This window comes from Notechis scutatus, chromosome 2 (genome assembly GCF_049901735.1).
Source record: "Notechis scutatus isolate UNSWTSFEM ecotype Mainland chromosome 2, rNotScu1.2, whole genome shotgun sequence".
Lineage (NCBI taxonomy): Eukaryota > Metazoa > Chordata > Lepidosauria > Squamata > Elapidae > Notechis > Notechis scutatus.
Genome location: NC_142010.1, coordinates 11517337 through 11523065, shown reverse-complemented (window position 1 = coordinate 11523065; position 5729 = coordinate 11517337).

Here is a 5729-nt window from a genome sequence, read left to right as displayed (position 1 = left end):
TAAATAAATGTCCTTTAATGCCTCCAACTTGGCCCCACTGTTCAATAATTCTCAGTTGGAGATAAAACTTATTCAAAAATAGTCTTCAAAAGAAAGCAATATAGTCCAAACTTAATGAGCAGATAGAGGTGAAACAAAAAACCAAAACAAACTACAATGAAGGAATTTCCACAACGGACCAGGATAAGTAATTACCAACTTCAAGGAGATAACAAGGCACAGTCTGTTGGAAGGATGCCAATCAAGATAACTTCAGCCCAAATAACACACGCTTTGCTTCTGGCAATGCTGTGTTTTAACAGTCTCTCTTATATACTATTCTCCCCAGCTGCAACCAATGAGGGGGATCATGGCCGCTTCCTCTCTCGTAAGCCATGTTGTTTTTTTCTCCATTCCTCCCTGCATGTCCTAGGATGAAGAGGGGATGGGCCTGGTTCTTCCTCTGACTGCCCAGCCGGCCTCTGCCCTTCCCCAGCCTCCTCCACAACCTCCTGAGCCAAACCTCCACTCCCTGTCGGCTGCTCCTCCTCTCCCTCAGACTCCCACTCTACCAAGGGCATGACAGCTGCTGCATCCATGATCACCATTGGTAAACTTGCCAGGCAGTTTCCAATAAGCAAACTCCACGGGGGAGCTTGTTTCACTTAATGACTGTATGATTCATTTAATGTGCAGTGATTCACTTAAAAACTGGGGCAAAAAAAGTTCCTAAAATAAGGCACAACTCAAATTAACAACTGCCTCATTCAGCAACAGAAATTTTGGGCTCCATTGCGGTCGTAAGTTGTGGCCTAACAGTATTGAAGTTGAGATGTATTGCTTTGTGTATTGAGATGCCATGTTCCATGATCTTCAGGAAGTCCTCAACTTACGAACTAAAAAAAGAGCCTGTCATTTCTGTTGGTAAATGAGGTGGTGGGGAAGTGAGTTTTGCTCCATTTTAACAACTTTTCTTGCCACAGTTATTTAAGTGAATCACTGCAATTGTTAAAGTTGTAAGATGGGTATTCATTGAATCCATTGACTTTGGGTGGGGGGGATAGGACTAGATAGATAGATAGATAGATAGATAGATAGATAGACAGACAGACAGATAGAAAGAAAAAGAAAAAGAAAAAGAAAAAAAGAAAGAGAGAGAGAGAGAGAGAGAAAGAAAGAAAGAAAGAAAGAAAGAAAGAAAGAAAGAAAGAAAGAAAGAAAGAAAGAAAGAAAGAAGAAAGAAAGAAAGAAAGAAAGAAAGAAAGAAAGAAAGAAAGAAAGAAAGAAAGAAAGAAAGAAAGAAAGAAAGAAAGAAAGAAAGAAAGAAAGAAAGAATTCTTTATTGGCCAAGTGTGATTGGACACACAAGGTATTTGTCTTGGTGCAAATGCTCTCAGTGTACATAAAAGAAAAGATACATTCATCAAGAATCAAGAATCATAAGGTATAACAATGATAGTCCTAGGGTACAATAAGCAATAAATCATACTAGGAAACAGTCAATATAAATTGTAAGAATACAAGCAACAAAGTTACAGTCATACAGTCACAAGTGGGAGGGGATGGGTGATAAGAAGTGATGAGAAGATTAATAGAAGTAGTGCAGACTTTGTAAATAGTTGGACAGTGTTGAGGGAATTATTTGTTTAGCAGAGTGATGGCATTTGGGGAAAAAACTGTCCTTGTGTCTAGTTGTTCTGGTGTGCAGTGCTGTTATAGCAGGGATCCCCAACCTTTTCGACGCCACGGCCCGGTTCCGGCGTCAGCTGGGCGCCGCGGCCCGCTTCGGCGTTAGCTGGGCGCCGCCATCTTTTTGACGAAAAATCACTTCCGGTGACGTCATCGAGTGATTTTTCGTCAAAAATGGCGGCGCAGCGCTCCGGTGAGCTTTTTCGGTAGAAATGGCTTTCTACCCGGAAAAGCTCATCGAAAGGTTGCGCCGCCATCTTTTTGACGAAAAATTGCTATTTTTACCAAAAAGATGGCGGCGCCAGCAACCAGCGGCCCGGTAAGGCTTGTTCCGCGGCCCGGTACCGGTCCGCGGACCGGCGGTTGGGGACCCCTGCTGTATAGCATCGTTTTGAGGGGAGGAGTTGAAACAATTTATGTCCAGGATGTGAGGGGTCTGTAAATATTTTCACAGCCCTCTTTTTGACTCGTGCCGTATGTACAGGTCCTCAATGGAAGGGAGGTTGGTAGTAACTGTTTTTTCTGCGGTCCTAATTATCCTCTGAAGTCTGTGTCTCTCTTGTTGGGTTGCAGAGCCAAACCAGACAGTTATAGAGGTGCAGATGTCAGACTCAATAATTCCTCTGTAGAACTAGACTAAATGATCTACAAGATCCCTTCCAACTCTGATTATCTGTTATTATCTGTTATCTGCTTGTCAGAAGGACAGAAAAGCTAATCACGTGACCCTGGGATACAGCAACCGTCATAAATACGAACCAGTTGCCAAGCGTCTGAATTTCGATCACCTGACCACCGGGATGCTAGAACGGTTGTAAAATGTGAAAAATGGTCATAAGTCGCTTTTTTCAGTGCCGTTGTAACCTTGAATGGTTACTGAATGAACTGTTACAAGTCGAGGACTACCTGTTTAGAGCATCCATGAGTACTTGAGTTTTTCATGCCTTTAAAAGGCAGGGGTCATTCTTTTGAAGGCAGCAAAGTCCACATTTTGGACGGAGAGGACCGCTGGTTTGAAAGAGGGGTCGAAGAGGCCATCTACGGCATCATCTACCTCCAATCCACAACACGGTCCTTTCAGCAGTTCCAAAAAGGGCAGGGCAAGAAGCCATGGGTGGAAACTAATCAAGGAGAGAAGCAACTTAGAACTAAGGAGGAAATTTCCTGACAGTGAGGACAATGAATCAGTGGGACAACTTGCCTCCAGAAGTTGTGGATGCTCCAACACCGGGATTTTTTAAGAAGAGATTGGACAACCATTTGTCTGATGTCGTGTAGGGTTGCCTGCCTGGGCAGGGGGTTGGACTAGAAAACCTTTAAGGTCCCTTCCAACTCTGTTATCCTATTCCTATTCCTATTCCTAATCCTAATCCTAATCCTAATCCTAATCCTAATCCTAATCCTAATCCTAATCCTAATCCTATTCTATTCTATTCTATTCTATTCTATTCTATTCTATTGTTGGAAGAATTATCCTTCTGGGTTCAGTTCCAAGTGGGGGAAAAAACATTGGAAACATGGAGGCTGTTTGGAAAGATGGTTTAATGGCGGACAGGACCACATGGCTTGGAGCTCCAAAGAAGGAAGGGCTGAGGTGCTGAAAATACCTGGTTTTATACCCTCTGTTGAGATTTGAATTTGAGCTTGGATTCTGATTGGTGGTGAGACTCCCATGGGTCCATGCAGGGGCAACTCTGTAGGCTGTCCCGAGTCCCAGGCTTGGTTGAGCCTTGCTGGATGTTGATGTAATGAAAGGGCTTTGGGCAATTCCTATTATAGTTCTACCTGGAGATCTTTGTTATGTAAAATAGGCTGGCCTAGGCCAGAGTAATGCAAAGGTGTGGGGGTTTCTGCTTCTGAGTTTCTACTCTTTTTTGTGGGGGGAATTTTGACTTTTTAATATTTCCTAGAATATTTCATTTTTCTAGGAGAGGGGTGGGTGATAACTTCGTGTTGTGGCTCCGATTCCCGAGCCTGTGCTGTTAGAGGAAGAGGACTCGGAAGATGAGGAGGAGGAATTGGGAATGCCTTCCTCCCCAGGACCTTCCTCTCTGGCAATGCCTTCCTCCCTGATAATGCCTCAGGTTTCAGCAGACAACCGAGAGGAACAGCCTGAGATTAATCAGGAGGAGGAGGGCATATCGGAGCAGCCTCTGACAGGGAGTCAAGTAGACGAATGTTGGCTTGATCCTAGGCAGCGTCGTAGGAAGAAATGTGAGCTGCAACGTAGGAGGCGTGGGCGAATCAGAGAGTGAGCTGAGTCATTGAGACACACCCCACAGGGGATAAAACTGGGTGTGTTTTCTCCGGAAACTTTGTACGGGACAAAGTTTTACTTCTCTTCCAGGTTTCGTTGTGACTGTTTCTTGTGGTCTGCTTTGGAATCTTTAGTGAGTTATTTTTCGTGTTATCTTTTCGGACTTGGCAGGCAGAGTGTGTTGGACTGCCAAGGACATTGTCAGTATAAAGGATTAACTCTGTAAAGACTGAGTCAGCTTGCCTGCCTGTGTTTGGATTCTTTCATCTTTCTCGGAAAGAGGAAAGGTGAGACTTAACAACTTCCTATTTCTATTCTATTCTATTCTATTCTATTCTACTCTACTCTACTCTAAAGCACCACACCCATTTGCACAACTCAGGTGACTCTGAAGACACAGATAAACCTGCAGATGGCCTTAAATGACTCCCTAAAAGGATGCAAATGACCAGCTGTCTGCAGGGAGTATAAATCCTTCCATTTCCCCACCATCTAGTCAGAGTTCATCTTGGATGAGAAGCGAAACGCCTTCAACGGGGGGGAAAAAAACAAACCCAGAAAGTCCAATTGCCTCTTGGAAAAAAAGCACATTTGGGATATCGGTTGAGCTTTCCCTCCGGCCTCCAGGTGGCGGAATAAAAATAAACACACATTATTGTTTGGTCCTCTCTGTCTCCCTCTCCTCTATGGTGCCTCTGCTAGGATGCACGCCAGTTTCGCAAGGAGTTTGCAAATTGCGCCCGGTGTTTGCTGCCAGTTACCTGTTTCCATTGTGAAAGCGAGCCGCGGCTTTTGCTGCTGCTGCATCCCATCGTGGACGGAAGGAACCCAAAAAAGGTATTTCCTTTCTTTTTGAAGCCTCGCCTCTTTTTTCTTTTCTTTTCTTTTCTTTTCTTTTCACGGGCTATGGCTCCCCCTAAACAGGGTTGCAGCATTATTTCAAGAATCATTCCTGATCAGAAAATTGAAGGTGATGCGATTTGAGCATTTGAACGGCTCTTAGAAAGATATCTTGCTTTTTAATTCGAAGGATGGGAATCAAAGCACGATCCCTCTTTTTTTTATTTTTATTTTTTAAAGTTTCCAGTCCTTAAGATGGCTCTTGGTCTGATAAACGGGGCTGTCTCCTGGGGATGGATATCCCCAGGTTGTAGAGTTGAGAGTTGATTGCTTGCCAAGGAAAAAGCTCTTTGTGTTTTACATAAATATATTTGTGGCTAAATTGGTTTTACCAAACAAACAAAAAAGGAGATTAAATAGTATTTCTGTTAAAGAAAGCACAGTCCAAGTCTTTTTATATTATAGGTCAGTTCATATTTATTGTTTGTATTGTTTGTATTTCCTAGTATGATTTGATTGCTTATTGTACCCCATGACTATCATTAAGTGTTGTACCTTGTGATTCTTGACAAATGTATCTTTTCTTTTATGTATACTGAGAGTATTTGCACCAAGACAAATTCCTTGTCTGTCCAATCACACTTGGCCAATAAAGAATTCTATTCTATTCTATTCATATATTGTACTAGTCCATCGTTTTAAGTTAAGTTTAGTGAACTGTGTCCATGTAGCTGGTTGTGGTTTATGCAATAAGCTATGATAATTCTTGCTGTAGCCCATGTGTATTAATCAGATTAATAGTGCAAGAATATCTTCATTATACTGAAGCAATGTTTTACAAACTGCTAACAGCTATACATAATTTCTACTCTAATTGGGGTTTTTTTTCTTTCCTCTAAAATAACTTTTTAAAATTGTTCTCCACTTTTCCTTCTTCCACAAAAAACGTGTGAAAATGTAATAG